At 46.8% G+C, this 19,070-nt stretch overlaps 1 long non-coding RNA gene across 2 annotated transcripts; it reads right to left on the bottom strand.

The window, feature by feature from the left end:
- Nucleotides 1-2,525: 2,525 nt before the first annotated feature.
- On the bottom strand, nucleotides 2,526-19,054 carry LOC308632990. Of its 2 annotated transcripts, none has more exons than XR_014018674.1 (3): nucleotides 18,947-19,054; nucleotides 7,026-7,109; nucleotides 2,526-2,618 (listed from the first exon to the last, which is right to left on the bottom strand). It is a non-coding gene; the product is annotated as an uncharacterized lncRNA (long non-coding RNA). The 2 variants fall into 2 exon arrangements; XR_014018675.1 differs by lacking the exon at nucleotides 18,947-19,054 and adding an exon at nucleotides 8,439-8,560.
- Nucleotides 19,055-19,070: the final 16 nt, after the last annotated feature.

Genomic DNA, 19,070 nt, shown 5'->3' with positions numbered 1-19,070 from the left:
GATGGGTTCCGTCAAGTCCCTTTGTCCTGTGAATGGGCCATACTTCCTGTTCCTTTACATGTTCTGTATTTTATGTTTAAGCTGAACATTCTGAGAACTGTGTTTTGGTGACTTATGAAGCATAATCCTCACATTTCTATAGGATTGCTGACTTCTGCTTGTTAAGGAATGGAAGAATCCATTTGTGATAATTTCAAACTGTGGTTACATGTTTGGATGGTTTATTGTGTGGGGTGCTGTTCCTGTTTTCTTATCTCTGAGGTCAACCAATGACCTGATAAAGGTTTGCTTAAGTGTCTATCTCCCCAAAAGGGGAAAAGCAAAACAGTATTGTTTCTCTAAATCCCCTGCACACAGAGTGGTTTCAGGGCCTCTTCAGCCTGTGGAGATTTAACCAATGTCCAGGCTATGGCTGGCTCCTCTGTGACCTAAAGCAACCAAAACACACACCCTGAGCTTTGGAAGACAGTGTCCCTGTTGCCCGCGGGGCTCCAGGACTGTGGACTGCTGTCTTCACATCAGCCTGCCACAGGGCTGGGGGTGGAGAATGGGAGCTGCTACATGAAATGCTGACATTTACAAAACCTATCAGTCCCTTGCCCAAGGTCACCTGGTACATGGCAAGTGTTTCACAAGTGTCCACTGAAGATAGTTCTTCCTAAGAGAGTTGTTGTTTTGATAGTTCTTCCTAAGACAGTTGTTGGTTTGGTGAAGGGACAAAGTCCTGGAGTGTGCCACCCCACCATCTTCCACCTGAACCATAGGTGGTTGTTTTTATATTTTTCTTTCTTTCTTCTTCTTTTTTTTTTTTTTTCAAATAGTAATTAAGAGTCTTGGATCAAGGAGGCAGAGTGGAGCATCCCTGGAGGACTTTAAAAACTACTGATGCAAAGCTCTCCCCACACAACACAGAATCTGACTGCTGAGGGCAGGGCAGACTCTCTCTATTTAAAAACCCCCAGAGCATTTCCCTGTGCCCACATGGTGCTCCTGCTGCTCCCACCTGGATCACTCTGTGAGGAATGGGGCTCTTTTCAAGGGTTTATCTTCCATATTTTGTTTAATTTCTCGAGACCTTGACACTTAGAGGAATTAATTATAGCCACAAGACACAGAGTTTGCCTTCCCCTCAAAGCACTAGGAACAGGTTACCTGGGAAACAACCAAGGACTTAAGCCAGCCTAAAGGTTTCCCATGAGGAGGTCACTTACCAAATAATTTAGCCAAATGCTTGTCTTTCTCATTTGAACTTGATGTAAATTCAGGAGTTTTCAAGCTGCTTTCCTGGCGATCATCTATGGGAAAAGAAACCTTAGCTATGATTAAACCTCTCACTGAGTCTCCACGACGACTTTAAAGTCATAATCTCCTACAAGGTACCCTGAGAGGAGCACCATGTGGTTGGCCATGATGCCTCTTCTGAGCCTCTCGGAGCATGCGTGAAGCAGCTACAAAAATGTCATGTTCCACCACCTAACCAGTGACAAAGCCCCTGTTCACATGATGGATGGCAACTGTGCGACTTAGGCACCGACAGCATGAATTCAACAGGAAAACTAACAGGAAGGCCAGGATGGTACATACCAAGTGACATCAGGCATGACTACTCTGACCCAGTCAATGACAAATGCACAGGACTCTGTCAAGGAGACACTGGATCATCAGGATTAGATACAGTTAATCCTTCCAGCACTTGATAACACTATGGGCATCATTTCCTATCAGCCCAGGGAGCATGATAAAACATGGTACAGGGCAACACTCTCAGGACAGTGGAGTGAAATATTCACACTGTCTTCATCAAGGGACTTAGGAAAGGCAGCAGCAAGTTCATTAGTTTCAAAATTGCTTTTACAAATAGTCTTATAAATTCAATATGGCACATGGGTAGGGCGTCTCCTCAAAAGAATTGTCCATTTTCAATTTCAAGCTTAATGCAAAGGTTTTTCTGTTATCGTGGGATGTGGGGCTAATGTGCATGGGGTTGGCATAGGTGGCCAGCTGACTGCTCTTGGCTTTGGCATTAGAGGATTAGTGCTACAGAAGAAATCAGCTCTGCTGCTCTGGGCCAATATTTTACAAGAGCTGAGACAGGAGGGCGGGTGATGGTGAGGACATGGGAAGGCTCTGGTCACCCAGGCCAGGAACCTCATGGTCAGTACCATAAAGCATGAATGTCAAGAAAATTATTACCCTACACACAGCTTGTGTGACCAGGAACAGTGAACCCCACCTGAAAATGGGGCTCCTGTGCTCTGAGCACCGTTCCAAGTAGCAGAACCTGCCTGACACTGCACATCAGGGATCATTCCAAAACATAGGGACAGTCACACTTTAGAACATTGGACACTCCCACAGCTGATGGAAAGCTCTGAGAGGATTCCAGACAGCTCCTCCCTCCACATCTCAATTGCTTTTCCCCACCAGCAGCTGCTTTCCACAATGCTAAATGACACCGTGCTCCCAGTGGATACCGCACAGGCCTATGGAACAGGGCACTCACAGGGCTCATGACATATACTTGCTTTCATTCAAGGGGCTCCTGGTGATTGCGGTCCCTCCTTCAACCAAACTGGTGTAGTATGGGTCTTTGGAAAGCACCTGCAGTAGAATCTCATCTCAAGGGAAAGAGCAAAGGCAAGTTAGCTCATCCTTGCAGACCACGAGGCTCATCCAGAGCAAAATGTGCCTGACTAAAGCCTCCACAGAGGGGAAAAGACACCACAGACTCTATGGACAGGGACACTGTGTGCTCTCACGTCTTCCTTGGGGAAGGAAACTCCAACCACCTCAGTCATTTCTGGAGAACTGTGACTGTCTAGATATGGGCAGTTGACATTGTCCCCTAGGGACAGATGGCCTAGAACTCTGCCCCAATCTCAGAGACTGTATCCTCTTACTTTCTCCTATTGTCACCTGACCCAACAAAAGACTTTCTCCAGGATGACCCACAATGAGGGGTGAAGGACATGAGGGTAGAAATAAAGCAGAACGTATTTTAAAAGCCTAGGAAGGTCTTTGTTTTTAAAAAGCTTTACTAATTTTTCAGGGTTACGTTTTTTGATATGTATGAAGGTCTCCCTCCCTTTAAAGCTCCCAGCTTCTGCTTTCCCCTGGAAAATGCTGCTGTACCTCAACCTCTAGGCCTTCTTTCCAACCACAGAGAGCATCCTCAGAGACCCCATCCCTTGATATATGCATTCTCAGGCCACTTCCAGGGGCTGCTGGCACTTGGTGGCAGAGGCCCACTGACTTGGTGGAGAGGAGCTTACAAAGACTCCCCAGGAAAATGGGGAGTCCTGCCACCACCCTCTCTTAGCTCAATGTGTGACCTACAAGTCCCTGAAAAGACTGCTCAGAGCGAAGCTGGCAAGTCAGGTGTGCCCCACACTGCCAAGGCCAACATGGCACAGCGCAGGCCAGGTCAGCAGGTCCTTGGCGGGTGACAGCATCCTCCCAAGCCCTGAGGCCAGACTCTCCTGCAGAGGCACATGCTCCCTCCTGCACAGGAGGGACTGGATTCAGGTCCCAGGTCATCCACAGGGAGAGGACAGTCTTCTGGTTCCTAGACAGCAACCCTGGAGCACGGTGACCAGGTGTGCAAGAGCCAGCTGTGAGTCCCCATGCCTTCAGTCCTGCTCCTCTGCAGCCAGGGAAGGACTCAGTGAGGTTCCTGGGGCCTCTCTACAGCACACGGGGAGGAAGAGCAAAGGAGTGGGACCCGCGGCTCCTTGTCCTGGGGAAGCCTCAGCGCTCAGGCTCTGGGGAGCTCTGGTTCCCACGGAGAGTACCTGGGTCTCCACTCCTGACCCACACCACAGGCACAGAGAGGTGACTGCACTGCCATTTGGACCCTTCCTTCTGGGGACAGCTGTGTTGCAGTTGGGGAACTGGGCCCAATGGGCGGGGTGTGGTGACAGGAGCTCCATCCTCATGAATGGATCCATGATGTCATCTCAGGGGCGCCTCTTTATGAAAAGACAAGGGTGCTTCCAGGATGGTGTCACCTGCCAATGACCTGCTCCCCTCCTCTCTCCTGCCCTTCAGCTGCTGCTACAGGACACTCAGCTAGAAGCCCCTCCAGGTGCCACACCCTCAACCTTGGACTTGCAGTGAGCCAAGCAGCAATGTTCACCATAAGTCACCAGTGTGTAGTCACCTGTTGTAGCAGCAGGAGGCTGAAGGAGACACCCCTCACACACCAGTGCCACTCTACCCTCCCCCAGCCCCATCCCTCTATTCTGCTTCAGGCTCCTGTGAACCTGCCTGCTCTAGATATAAGTAGCACCTCATGACACTTGGGCTCCTCTGTCTTGCTTATATCCTTAGCACGATGCCGTCAAGGTCCATCTATGCTGTAGCGTGCATCAGCAAGTCACCCTTTTTATACGTAAATGGCATTCCACATTTTGCTTTTGCCTTCATGTGTTGATGGGCACCTGGGTTGCTGCCACTCCTGCCTACTGTGAATAACACTGCCCTGAGTGCTGGAGTAAAGTGTTTGGGCTCCTGTTGTCAATTCCTGTGGTCCTTCCTACAAGTGGGGCTGCTGGTCACCTGATGGTCCTCTGTCTAGTCTTCCAAGCAGCTGTCAAAATGTCCTCTCAGCAAGGGCTGCACTGTACATTCCCACCAGCCATGCTCAGCTTCCAACTGCCTTCATCCTCACCTACACTTGGGAAGCAGTGGCATTTTATATTTTCCTACGACCAATGACACTGAGCATTCTCTCTCTGAATCAGTTCGTGCATTGTCTTTGGATAGTGACTGTTCATGTTCTTTTGGGAGTGATTGTTTGTTCTGTTGTCATGGTTGTTGTTGAGTTGTCGGAGTCCACTAGATATTCTGGACATTAGTCCCGTATCAGATATGGGATTTGCAAATATTTTTTCTCATTCTGTCGGCCAAATGCCTTTGACACGAAGAAGTTTTAAATTTTGATGACATCCAATGTATCTGTGTTCTCTTGCTGCTTGTGCTTTTGGTGTCAAATTTAAGACATCAGTGTCTATCCAAGGTCATGAAGATTTCTAGTGTACTACAACAGTTTAAGAGTTTTAACTCATTAATTTGGATCTTGAAAACATTTTGAGTTTTAATTTTGTATATAAACTAAGAGAACTTTATTCTTACAGGGCCACTTTCTGAGACATACAACTGTGTCTTGATGGTGCTGTTCTTCAGGATTCTAAATGTGACATCCCATTGTGGTCACGCTTCCATGCTTTTTGAGGAGAAATGAGCTGTGAATTTTATTGAGGATCCCGTGTATGTGATGAGTCAAATCACTCTGTCGCTCTCATTCTCCATTTTAACAAAGTCTCTTTGTATCTTTGAGTTTTGACAATGTGACTACAATGTGTTTCAACATGGATCTCTTTCCCTTGGCCTGCTTGGACTGTGTTGGGCTTCTTGGATGTGTCCAGTTGAGCCTTTCATCATATTTGGTGAGCCTGGGGCCATTATTTCTTAAAGGCGTTCTCCCTTCTTTCTCTGAGATTCCATACTGTGTACCCTGCTGTGCTTCGTGGGTCCCATAAGTCCCTCCTCTGCTGTTCTTTTTCTTCTCAGAGCAGATAATTTCAGCCTCTTCTCTCTGAGTTTGCTGAGCCTTTCTTCTGCCTGCTCACACCTGCTGCTGAACCCCTCAGGTGACATGTTGTTTGTTTTCAGCACCAGAATTTCCCTTTGGCTCCTGATTATAATTTCTACCTCAATGTTGATATTTCATTTCGTTCACATATTATCTTTCTGATTCCCTTAATGTCACTGACCGTGGGTCCTTTAGTTCAATGAACACAGTGAAGACAGGTGAACTAACATCTTGGACTAATAGTTCCAATGTCCAGGCTTCCTCAGGGATGGGTTCCATCAAGTCCCTTTGTCCTGTGAATGGGCCATGCTTCCTGTTCCTTTACATGTTCTGTATTTTATGTTTAAGCTGAACATTCTGAGTACTGTGTTTTGGTGACTTATGAAGCATAATCCTCACATTTCTATAGGATTGCTGACTTCTGCTTGTTAAGGAATGGAAGCATCCATTTGTGATAGCTTTAAACTATAGTTACAGTGTTTGTATTGTTTATTGTGTGGGGTGCTGTTCCTGTTTTTATCTCTGAGTCAACCAATGACCTGATAAAGGTTTGCTTAAGTGTCTATCTCCCCAAAGGAGAAAAGCAAAACAGTGTTGTTTCTCTAAATCCCCTGCACACAGAGTGGTTTCAGGGCCTCTTCAGCCTGTGGAGATTTAACCAACGGCCAGGCTAGGTGCTGGCTCTTCTGTGACCTAAAGCAATAATCAGCAATCAAAACACACATCCTGAGCTTTGGAGGACAGTGTCCCTGTTGCCTGTGGGGCTCCAGGACTGTGTACTACTGTCCTCACATCAGCCTGCCACAGGGCTGGGGATGGAGAATGGGAGCTGCTACATGAAATGCTGAGATTCACCAAAACCTATCAGTCCCTTCCCCAAGGTCACCGGGTGCATGGCAAGTGTTTCACAAGTCTCCACTGAAGATAGTTTTTCCTAAGACAGTTGTGGTTTTGGTTAAGGGGAAAAGTCCTGGAGTGTGCCACCCCACCATCTTCCACCTGAACCAGTTGTTGGGTTTCTTTTTTTTTTTCATATGGTAAATGAGAGTCTTGGGGCAGATCAAGGAGGCAGAGTGGAGCATCCCTGGAGGACTTTAAAAACTACTGATGCAAAGCTCTCCCCACACAACACAGAATCTGACTGCTGAGGGCAGGGCAGACTCTCTCTATTTAAAAACCCCCAGAGCATTTCCCTGTGCCCACATGGTGCTCCTGCTGCTGCCACCTGGATCACTCTGTGAGGAATGGGGCTCTTTTCAAGGGTTTATCTTCCATATTTTTTTAAATTTCTCGAGACCTTGACTCTTAGAGGAATTAATTATAGCCACAAGACACAGAGTTTGCCTTCCCCTCAAAGCACTAGGAACAGGTTACCTGGGAAACAACCAAGGACTTAAGCCAGCCTAAAGGTTTCCATGAGGAGGTCACTTACCAAATAATTTAGCCAAATGCTTGTCTTTCTCATTTGAACTTGATGTAAATTCAGGAGTTTTCAAGCTGCTTTCCTGGAGATCATCTATGGGAAAAGAAACCTTAGCTATGATTAAACCTCTCACTGAGTCTCCACGTCGACTTTAAAGTCATACTCTCCTACAAGGTACCCTGAGAGGAGCACCATGTGGTTGGCCATGATGCCTATTCTGAGCCTCTCGGAGCATGCGTGAAGCAGCTACAAAAATGTCATGTTCCACCACCTAACCAGTGACAAAGCCCCTGTTCACATGATGGATGGCAACTGTGCGACTTAGGCACCAACAGTGTGAATTCAACAGGAAAACTAACAGAAAGGCCAGGATGGTACATACCAAGTGACATCAGGCGTGACTACTCTGACCCAGTCAATGACAAATGCACAGGACTCTGTCAAGGAGACACTGGATCATCAGGATTAGATACACTTAATCCTTCCAGCACTTGATAACACTATGGGCATCATTTCCTATCAGCCCAGGGAGCATGATAAAACATGGTACAGGGCAACACTCTCAGGACAGTGGAGTGAAATATTCACACTTTCTTCATCAAGGGACTTATGAAGGTCAGCAACAAGATCATTAGTTTCAAAATTGCTTTTTCAGATAGTCTTATAAATTCAATATGGCACACAGGCAGAGCGTGTGGGACTATGTGGGGCTAACGTGCATGGGGTTGGCATAGGTGGCCAGCTGACTGCTCTTGGCTTTGGCATTAGAGGATTAGTGCTACAGAAGAAATCAGCTCTGCTGCTCTGGGCCAATATTTTACAAGAGCTGAGACAGGAGGGCGGGTGATGGTGAGGACATGGGAAGGCTCTGGTCACCCAGGCCAGGGACTGGAGCCCTCATGATCAGCACCATAGAGCGTGAATATCAAGAAAGTTATTACAGGGGCTGGGGTTTGGCTCAGTGGTAGAGCACTTGCCTGGCATGGGTTAGGCACGGAGTTTGATTCTCAGCTCCGCATATAAATAAATAGATAGATAGATAGATAGATCGAACAGCTAATAAAATATTTTTAAAAAGAAAGTTATTACACTACACACAGCTTGTGTGAACAAAAAACAGTGAACCCCACCTGCAAATGGGGCTCCTGTCCTCTGAGCATCATCCCAAGTAGCAGAACCTGCCTGACACTGCACATCAGGGATCATTCCAAAACATAGGGACAGTCACACTTTAGAACATTGGACACTCCCACAGCTGATGGAAAGCTGTGAGAGGATTCCAGACAGCTCTTCCCTCCACATCTCAATTGCTTTTCCCCACCAGCAGCTGCTTTCCACAATGCTAAATGACACCGTGCTCCCAGTGGACACCACACAGGCCTATGGAACAGGACACTCACAGGGCTCATGACATATACTTGCTTTCATTCAAGGGGCTCCTGGTGATTGCGGTCCCTCCTTCAACCAAACTGGTGTAGTATGGGTCTTTGGAAAGCACCTGCAGTAGAATCTCATCTCAAGGGAAAGAGCAAAGGCAAGTTAGCTCATCCTTGCAGACCACGAGGCTCAGCCAGAGCAAAATGTGCCTGACTAAAGCCTCCACAGAGGGGAAAAGACACCACAGACTCTATGGACATGGGACACTGTGTGCTCACACGTCTTCCTTGGGGAAGGAAACTCCAACCACCTCAGTCATTTCTGGAGAATTGTGACTGTCTAGATATGGGCAGGTGACATTGCCCACCAAGGACACATGATTGAAACTCTGCCCCAAATCTTTTTTTGTTTTTATACTAGGGTTTTAACTCAGGAGAGCTTGACACTCGACTACACCCCCAGCCCTTTTTATATTTTATTTTGACACAGGGTCTCACTGAGTTGCTTAAGGGCCTCACTAAGTGGCTGACGCTGGCTTGGACCCTCTGTCCTCCTGCCTCAGTCTCCTGAGCTATGGGGTTGCAGGTGTGTGCTACCATGTCCGTCCCTGTCTCTTGATACTTGGTGCCATCCCTTCTGTCTTGCCCCTTCCCGGCAGCCATCCCCAATCTGTCACCATGCACAAGAAAACCTTTTTTTTTTTCTTCAAGAGTCACAATATTTCCTCCTTTAAGACCCGATTTGCTCTCCTGCGAAGATTTTCACAATCAGAATCCTGACTTTGGGACAGGCACACCTAGGCCCAAATCCCTCCTGGGCTACCTGCCCAGACATGATCTCAAGAAGTAACTTCCCCTTTTGGATCTTTCCTGCTGCATAGGATGGGGATACTACCACTGAACTCTTAAGACTTTGGAAACATTGACTACAGCAATGTCCCTAAAGCATTTAGCACAGGGCCAGAGAGAGGACTCGCGGAAGGCAGAAGAGCTCATCAACATCTTTTATGACAATTAACCCCAGATCAGAGAGTGAACGTGGTTAATTTCCTGCTTATTGGAATATGTAGATAATGGAGGTGAGAAAAAGATGTGCAATTCAAAGGAAGCAAAGACGTCACTAACATCTCACAGAAAAGTGAGGAATCTGCTGTAGGCTCTGCGCATTTTCAGCCTGAGGCGACTCTCGCCTTCTTGCACACTTAACTGTTGTTGGAGCTTGGAGAGCCAGGCCCTCAGAGGGAGCCTCTTCCTTTTCCACCTTCCCTGCCAGCCAGGCCAGGGTCCTGGGACACTCGAGGTCCTCAGAAGACTCCTGGGACCCAGGAGGATAGAAGAGAAGGAAGTCCTGGGGCTGCACGTCCCCCAACCCTTTTCCCTCTTGCCTTAAAAGCAGCCGTTATATCTGGAGCTGCAGAAATTGTCCTGTGACCAAGAGACACAAGTACCAGGAAAGGCCATGATGATCTCAGAAAAACTGTCCCTAATCTGTGCTATTGCACGAAAGTCATAGTTGCCTTCCTCGTCTTGTTTGTGACAGAAGACAGATCACTCTTTGTTTAAGCCACTCTACATCAGATTTTCCAGAAACTGCAATCAAATCACATTCTCACGTGGCATGGCACTCCGGCGACTTGTGGGCAATCCTGAGACAATCCTGGCCATTTCACAGAGGAACCAAGCTCAGGTGCCTGAATATCATAATGCCCAAGGAGATGGGGAGAGGGTAGAAGACTGTGTACTGTTGATACATCACACTTTTACAAAGCCCCAGCTCAGCACAGAAGCTGTATGAGGTGCTGGGAGTTCGGAGGCAGAGGGGAACTGGCACCTGGTCTGAGTCATCCAGACATGAGAGAAGGTAGACACTCGCCTGAACAGACACACCCACATAGCCACATACAACAGTAGAACTAGCTGGGGACAAGGAGGAGAGGAAGAAAACCAGCCAGGCCCACAGTGTCCCAGAGACAAGCCCTCAGCTGAGCAGAGCAGAGCAGGAGGAAATGAAGCTGCCAGGGAGGGCTGGTGTTGTAGTCAGCTTTCTCACTGCTGTGACCAAAAGACCTCAGGAGAACCACTCGGAGGAGTGGTTTATTTCGGCGCTCAGTTCCAGAGGTTCGGTCCATGATCGGCTGACTCCATAGCTTTGGGCCTGAGTCGTGGCAGAATATCATAGCAGAAAACATAGCAGAGGAAGGCAGCTCAGGCCATAGCCACGGAATGCAGAGAGAGCTCTCTCTGCTCACCAGACAAAATAAACCCCAAGAGTATACCCCAGTCACCATCCAGTTTAATCCACATCAGTGGATTAATCCACTGATTAGGTCACACCTCTCCTAATCTAATCATTGCACCTCTGAACATTCTTGCATTGTCTCACACAAGTTTTGGGGGGACCCCTCATATCTAAACCGTGACAGCTGAGATCTGGATCTTCTTGGCCATTAAACCTACCAAGGCCTCAAGGTCCTTCCTGTCCACAGATGTTAGACCCCCTGTCAACTCCCTTCACCAGAAATCTGACGCTCATGGTCCCACAGCTGCCCTGGTGGGCTGGAGTATGACACAAAGGACACCTGGAAATAGCCTTCTAAGAACAGGAACTCATCAAGCTACAACTACGGCCTTGGAGAAGTCATTGAGGGCTGCGGATGACACCCAGCTCACACCCACAGAGAAGGACCTGGAACAAGAGGGGACCTGACCCTGAAGATTCCATAATATCAGGACTGCAAAGGACCTGACAACCCAAACAGAAAGTCATCAGAGAGTTTCAGCAGATTCTCTAAGTTTGGAAAGTGCTCTGCTTATAAAACTGTAAGTGCTTTTTCAATGACATTTACTGAGACATATTCATGTTGTCACTTAACAATGTGAGAAATACATCATTAGGCAATTTCTTCATTGGACCCAAACATCATAGAGGGTCCTTCACAAACCAAGACGGCATATCTTTTACACACGTAGGCTACCACCTTCGAATACACAGGCCATCACTGACCAGAATATCTTTATGCCGCCATGACTGTATAGTAAGGCCCCCTATTAAAGCTTTGACCTAGGAAATGATGATTTACTTACCCTTCTGGACTTTCTTTGCTAACACACAGAAAGCAACCATCACAGATCCCATTCACCTTGGTTTTTGGTTTTTTGGGTACTAGGAATTATACTCAGGGGCACTTTACCACCAAGCTACATCTCCAATCCTTTTTATTTCTTGAAACAGGTTCTTTCTAAGTTGCTGAGGCTAGCCTTGAACTTGCAATCCTCCTGCCTCCATCTCCCAAATTGCTGGGATTACAGACTTGCGCCACCGTGCCAGGCAGAAATTCCATTCACTATGTATACATTTTGAGTCCATTTCCAGGGGCAGCTTGCACTTCAGTGGTGGTCCACTTGCTTGGTAGAATAGGCACTTACAAGGGACCCACCAGAAAATGAACCCCAGACTCACCAGGAAAATGGGGAGTCCTCCAACCACCCTCTCTTAGATCAATGCACTGACCTACAAGTCCCTGAAAAGCTTGCTGAGAAAGAAGCTGGCAAGGCAGTGATGCCTTGTATTGCCAAGGCCAGTACTGGCACAGTGCTGGTCAGGTCAGCATGTCCTTGGTGGGTGACAGCAACCTCCCAAGCCCTGAGGCCAACTCTCTCCTGCAGAGGCACATGCTCCCTCCTGCATAGGAGGGACTAGATGCAGGACCCCAGGTACCCATAGGGAGAGGACAGTCTTCTAGTTCCTAGATAGCAAGCCTGGAGCACAGCAAGCTGGTGTGCAAGAGCCAGCTGTGAGTCCCCATGCCTTCAGTCCTGCTCCCCTGCAGCCAGGGATGGATTCAATGCAGGTTCCTGGGGCCTCTCTACAGCACACGGTGAGGAAGAGCAAACCCAGAGTTCCTGTCCCGTGTTGAGAGATGCCTCCGCTGCCTCGCCCTCTTATAAGGAGCTGAGTCCTTTCCAAGTGTTTATCTCCCTGTTTTGCTTAATTTCTCAGGACTCTGACACTTGGAGGAACTAATTCTAGCCACAAGGCAAAGCACCTGTCTTCCCCCAAAAACAGCAGGAGCAAGTGATCCAGGAGACACCACAGACAAGATGCAGCTCTGAACCAGCCCAAAGGTGACACATGAGGTGGTCACTTACCAAATATGTTAGCAAAATCTTTTTCTAGATTTTTTGAACTTGAAGAAAATGTATTATTCAAATCTGTAAGGAAAATAAAATTATCTGATTAAATCTTTTATTGGGTTGGGGGATGGGAACATGGCTCATTGACAGAGCAAGTGTTTACCATGTATGAGGCTGGTTCTGTGGTGATTGAACCCAGGAGTGCTTTACCACAGTGAGCTACATCCCCAGTCCTTTTTTTTTTTTTTTTTTTTTTTGAGATAGGGTCTCGCCAAGTTGCTGGGGAGCTGGCCTCAAACTTGAGATCCTCCTGCCACAGCCTTCCTACTCACTGGATTAGGGGTGTGTGCAACCATACCTAGCGAGCCCTAGGTTTAATGCCCAGTACTGCCCTCCAAAAAAAAATCTTTTATTGACCTAGATATACAGTCATCCCCCCTTACCTGTGAGGGATATGTTCCAAGACCCCTGGTGGATTCCTAAATCCATGGATCATACTGAATCCTATGTGTGTTTTCTCCCCCACCCCAACATATAAATAATGCTCTTTCCATCTTAACTTGTACTTACCGTACATTGTTGTCAGAACTTGTAGTTTGCAGTAAAATAGCAACAGTAGCACTAATTTCTTTTTCCTTATTTATAATTTCACAGGTAGAAGATTCATTCTGGAGCTGGGGGTTTGGCTCAGTGGTGGAGGGTTTGTTTAGCATGCACAAGACCCTGGGCTCAATCCCCAGCACCAAAGAAAAAGAAGAATCATTTTTAATGTAGTCTGAACAATCTCCACATACGATTCTGCTCATTCCTTATTAAGAACTTTATCTTTTCACTTAAAGGCAGTACTCCTGTCTTCTCTTTGGCATATCTGAGTTCCCAGTATCACCCTTCTTGTGCTTTGGGGTCATTACAAAGGAGAATAAGGGTCCTTGGACCACAGCACACTGATACCATGGCAGTGGACCTGATTACCAAATGGCAGCCATGTGACTGTGTTAAGTCAGTTTTCTGTGGCTGCAACTTAAAGGAGAAAAGGTTTGTTTGGGCTCAGTTTCCCCTGGTGACCTTTCCATTAGGTGCCAAGGAGCTCCTGATGTTATCACGGATGAATAAAAAGCCAAAGGTGCCTGTGGAAGTGGGCTGACCAACAATCTCCCCAGGACTTCACAGACTGATCTCAACACTCCCCAGTACGCACGCGGCTGCCTCATGAACGCCAATGATTGATGCTAACAGACTATGCCGACGTGTAGAGATTTTTGAGCTGTAATTTCATTCTTGTGTATGTGTGTGGGTGCCAGGGATGGAGCCCAGGGCCTCACGCACCCAAAGCACAGGCTCTGCCACTGAGCCATGCCCCCAGCCCTCAGGCTTTTCTGGATCAAGGTTGAGATGGCTCAGCTCTGGGACACATTTTTTTGATTCAAGGTCTAGGCCAACTTTTTTTTTTCCCTGCAACTGTACAAACCCACCAGGAAAGAGAAACCTATCCCCCTTCAAAGGGGCTAGCAGGATCACAGTGCCCACCTATTCTAAGTGTCACAGAGCTTTCAAGAAGTAGCTCCAAGAATCTGCAGTTCCTAACCCAGTAACAAAGCTCATTTGTCACAGGGTTTCCTGACAAGCTGAATCTAAGGACTGCGCAGCTGAGTAATTTGTACATGCAAAAGCTTTCAACTCTGTAGGAAAATTGGTTGTTAGGCTTTTTTTTTTTTTTTTTTTTTTTTTTTTTTTTGATACTAGGAATTAAACCCAGGGGTACTTAACCAGTGAGCTACATCCCCAGGGTCTCACTGAGTTTCTGAGGCTAGCTTTAAACTGGCAATCCTCCAGGCTCCCGAGCCACAAGGATTCCAGATGTGCACCCTGCACCAAACTGGCCTCTTTTTTTTTTTTTTTTAAGAGACAGGGTCTCACTATGTTGCCCAGGCTGATCCCGAACCGCCGACTCAAGGCACCCTCCTGCCCCTCAGCCATGTGAGTAGCTGGACTACAGCTACATGCCACCACGCCCAGCTGACCACCAGGTCTTTAATGGTACATGGATATTGCTTCCAGGTATGATAAGTTTTCTTTTGCTCAGATGTTTGTGAATCACTAAGAATCAATAATAAAGGAAATGCAAGTTACCCCGTAAACACATGAAGTAATGTCACAGAAACCCTGTGGGTCTCTCAGTGTCCTGACAAGAATAGGTATTTTCTACCCTTTTCCTGCTGCCACCCTGACTGTGTCATTTATGGAAATAGAATTCACATACTATGAAATTCACCATGTGTGTGTGTGTGGGGGGTGGTACTGGGGATTGACCTCGGGGCACTCTGCCACTGAGCTTCGTTCCCACCCCTTTTTATTTTTTATTTGAAATGATGAAGCTCCTGAGTTGTAGGACACTCACTGGCCATCTTTCCACATCTGCAGGACAGATCTACTGTCCTGTATGGCAGGATAAACCAAACGAGATCCATGCAATGGAATGTAATTTGGCCACAAGAAGGAATGAGGGGGTGACACGTGCTACAGCGTGGACGAAACTGAAAAACATGCTGAGTGAAAGAAGCCAGTCGTCCAAGTGTCGTATGGCTCCATTTACACAAAAGATCTAGAGCAATCTACAGAACTGTGAAAATGCTCCAAAATTAGATAGGGGCTGGGGATGGAACTCAGTGGTAGAGGGCTGGGTTCCATCCCAGAACTAGAGGAAAAAGAAATCACTTATCTAATTCACAAATCTGTGAATTTACTAAACTCTGCAAAATTAAACAATCTTTATTTATTTATTTGGGTTCTGAAGATTTAACCCAAGTCCTTATTTTTTTTTTTTTTTTAATTTTGAGATGGAGTCTCACTAAGTTGCTGAGGTTAGCCTGGAACTTACAGGCCTCCTGCCTCAGCCTCCCAAGTCACTGGAATTACACATGTGCCCCACCATACCCAGCAATTATATGCTTTTAAAAGGGTGATTTTTTTTCTTTCTTTCTTTCTTTTTTCTTTTCTTTTTTTTTTTTTTTTTTTTTTTTTTTTGAGACAGGTTCTCACCATGTTGCCTAGGCTGGTCTAGAACTCATGGGATCAAGGGAATTTTTTAGCTGGAACAGTGGTGCCCACCTGTCATCCCAGTGACTGGGGAGGCTAGGGTAGGAGGATTGCAAGTTTGAGGCCAACCTCAGTAAACTAGCAAGACCCTGTCTCAAAAAATAAAAAGGGTTGGGGTGTAGCTCAGTGGCAGTGTATCCTGGGCTCACTCCCCCTCAAAAAAGGTGAATTTTATAGTGTGTGAACTCTATCCCCATAAAGCCGTTATTTTAAAAACCATTTCTGGGGGGCGGGGGGCAGATTAGATCAGGATGATTGGCATGTGGCAGTGCTGAATACCCATTTTCCCACTTTCATGGATGCTCGAAAAGTTTTAGAAAGAAAAGCTGGAATGCACGGGTGTGCTGTCCAATCCCAAGGAGCTGGACACTTGATAAAGTCTCAAAGCCAGGGAAACTTTGAAAGTTGTCCCTTCTCCCCAGCTCTGCATCCTATGTGGTGAATCTGGGAAGGGAAGGCGGGCAGGAGGCGGCCTGTGCACCTCGGTGCCTGCAGAGGGGCCAGCCCCTACCTGATTCAGGCTCAAGGTGAGTCTCAGGCTCACACTCCTCCAGCAGCCACAGCCACAGGCTTACCACAGTACCTTCCATCAGGGGGAAAGGATGGGGCTCTCCACCCAGCCCGCCGACCAGGAGGAGAACAGAAAAGAGGATCACAACTGCACTCATTTTTGCCATCTGCACACCATCAGGGAGAAGACAGTCTCCTGAGGATCCTTCAGACTCTAGGACCTTAAACTCCAGGATACTGCGGAACCCACGGCCTGTGAGGTAACACTCCAGAGGTGATGGGGGAGGGGACCCAAGTGTGTGGAGAGGGGGGCGTTGGGCACCTCAAGTAGCCTCTCTGCTCACTCCTTGGTTATCTGATGTCCTCCAGTCCTGCACGTGCTGCAGCCTGAAGGCAGCTGGATATTAACAAAACTCTGAAGATGCAAGTGACAAATTGGAAGCAGCTTAAGTGGCCAGAAAAATCATGTGACTGATCAAGACATCCCACTAAAGGGCTGGGGATGTAGCTCAATGGTTGAGAACTTGCCTGCCAAGCATGCAGGAGGTCCTGGGTTCCATCTCCGGCATTGTAAAAAAATAAAAATAAGAAGTCATCACTAACAAAGTGTTGTTACTTATGGTTGCTATAGTGTGGACCTGCAATGTCCCTCAAAGACCCATGTGTTAAAGGATTGGTCACCAGCCTGTGGCACTATTGGGAAGTAGTGAAACCTTGGGGAGATAGGGCTTCAAAGGAAGGAAGTCACTGGGGCCATGCAATATTGGGACAACAGTCACTTCCTTCCTTCCTATTTGCTTTCCACGAGGTGAGCAGCCTCCTCTGCTACATGCTCCTGCCACCACAGTACCAAAAGCATCAGGGCCAAGTGACCAAGAACTGAAACATTTGAAACAATGAGCTGAAAAAAAGAAAAAAAAAAAAAAACCTTTCCTCTTATTAACATGATTATCTCAGATATTTTGGCACAGTGAGGGAAAGCTGACTGTTACAATGTTATTAAATTATAACACTGAAACCTGCATTGACTCACTAATATATTTCTCATAAATACTATTTCTCATAAATACTATTTCCCCTATTATGTTTTATAAGTATTAGACTATTTTCAAAGGAAAAAAATTTGTGTGGTGGAATCTTTAACTACAGTTTTTCCCCTATTTTTTCCTGCATTTTGTGGTGGGCCCCATAAATTACGTAGCCATGGCTGGGATGGAAGAAATCTTACAGAGGCAAAAAGTTACACAAAAGTTATAGAGTAGAATCCTAGAGAGTTCAGTTGTATTAGTTTTCTATGGCTGCCATAACAAAGTATCCCAAAATGGGTAACTTAAACAAAAGAATTTATCATCTCACAGTCCTAGAGGCTGACATCTGAGATCACTGTGTTGGCAGGGTTGGTTCCTTGTGAGTGCTGTGAAGGAAGGGTCTCTTCTAGGACTTGGCCTGCAGATGACTGTCCCCTCTCTGTGTTTTCATATCTCCTCCCCTTTACATATACCTGTGTTTTAATTTACTCCTATGAGGATACCAGGCATATTAAATTAGAGCCCACCCTAATGTCCTTGGTATAACAAAATTACCTCTATAGTGACCCTATCTCCAAATATGCTCAAATTCTGAGGTCCTGAGGATTAGGACTTCAACATCTAAATTTGGGGGAACATAACTTAATCTATGACATGGCAGTAGTATAAGTCTTATTTCTCTAAAATATCTTTGAAAAACAAAATATAGAACAAAAAAAGTATAAAAAGAACACAGAAGCCAGGTACAACTGTAATCCCAGTGGCCCAGGAGGCTGAGGCAGGAGGATCACGAGTTCAAAGCCAGCCTCAGCAAAAGTAAGCCCTTAGCAACTCAATGAGATCCTATCTCTAAATAAAATACAAAATAGGGCTGGGGACATAGCTCAGTGGTTGAGTGCCCCTGAGTTCAACCCCCTCCCAAAAAATAAAAACCCACATAAAACAACACACAACCCACACTCTTAAAATAACCAGAAGCAGAAGATGTCCAACCTCAAATAGAAAAATAACTGCTAACCTGGGCTCCAACTCTTTCACTTCTGATTGCTGGTCTCTGCAAAAAGAAAACACAGCAGCCGGAGATGGCCTAAAATCAGTTGGGCACTGTGCACAGCCTGTAGTACCAGAGGCTTGGAAGGCTGAGACAAGAGGACTGCGAGTTTTTGAGGCCAACCTGGGTGACTTGGCCAGACCCTGTCTCAAAATAAAAAACTTTATAAAGTTCAAGCTCATGTCTAATGGAAAAGGTATATGCTGAGACAAATAAATACAGATCAGTCTGGTAAATGAGTTTAGGACGCATATTATCTTGCAAGGTTGCAGCAGTTGACCCCAGCACAGCTCCGTAACTTTGGACAAATTATACAAGTACTACGACACTCCTCGGTTACCTCACCTGCAAAATGAAACCACCACCAACAACACAACTACGTGGTAGAACTGTTATAGGGATCTAATATAAAATCTATACATTCTTAGAAGCGCTCTGCAGACACATACCAAGCGCTCAATAAACGCCAATGTCAAATTACCACGAAAGTGTAATTTTTTTACAAGGAATGGGATCCCTCTCCGTGTTTAAGAAGGAAATTCTTTGGATGAAACACCCAGAGCTGGCCTCCTTGGGGAAGGTGCTCGCACCAAGAGCGTGGCCGAGGTGCTGGGGCACCGGGAAAGCGTCTTCTTGGACAGGCGAACTCGCCGCCGGACTCGGGGACCCGCAGACCTGCCGGGGTACCCTTTAAGAACGGAGCCATGACGTCACCCCCGACACAGCGCAGCCTACCTTGGCTACGCCCCGCCGTTCTTCCGGACGGCCTCGATTGGCCGACCGGTCTCCGGAGGCCACGCCCTCCTCCCCCGCGGCGGGCTCTGGCGCCCGACGTCAATCGGGCCGGGTGGGAGTTCTG

The sequence above is a fragment of the Spermophilus citellus genome (genome assembly GCF_964194105.1).
Source record: "Spermophilus citellus genome assembly, chromosome: 13".
In the NCBI taxonomy this organism is placed as follows: Eukaryota; Metazoa; Chordata; class Mammalia; order Rodentia; family Sciuridae; genus Spermophilus; species Spermophilus citellus.
This window is presented reverse-complemented; position numbering and strand designations above follow the sequence as displayed.